Source organism: Chaetura pelagica, unplaced genomic scaffold, assembly GCF_000747805.2.
Source record: "Chaetura pelagica isolate M959 unplaced genomic scaffold, ChaPel_1.0 scaffold27, whole genome shotgun sequence".
In the NCBI taxonomy this organism is placed as follows: domain Eukaryota; kingdom Metazoa; phylum Chordata; class Aves; order Apodiformes; family Apodidae; genus Chaetura; species Chaetura pelagica.
Genome location: NW_009954020.1, coordinates 841,298 through 841,521, shown reverse-complemented (window position 1 = coordinate 841,521; position 224 = coordinate 841,298).

Below are 224 nucleotides of genomic sequence, written 5' to 3'. Positions count from 1 at the left end.
TTCAAGCCCAGAGGAGGAGAACACGTGCCAGCAGGAGCCCTACTAAAACATGCTGAAAATAATGATTATGGGTTGTAAAATCCAGATGCTGCAGCTTCGAAAAAGTGGTTTCTCCTTCCCATGCTGGCAGAGGCAGTGACAAAACCCAACCCAGAAGCCTTACAGCTCCTGCTAGACCCTTCTAATTAATATTTATATATATATATATATATATATATATATAT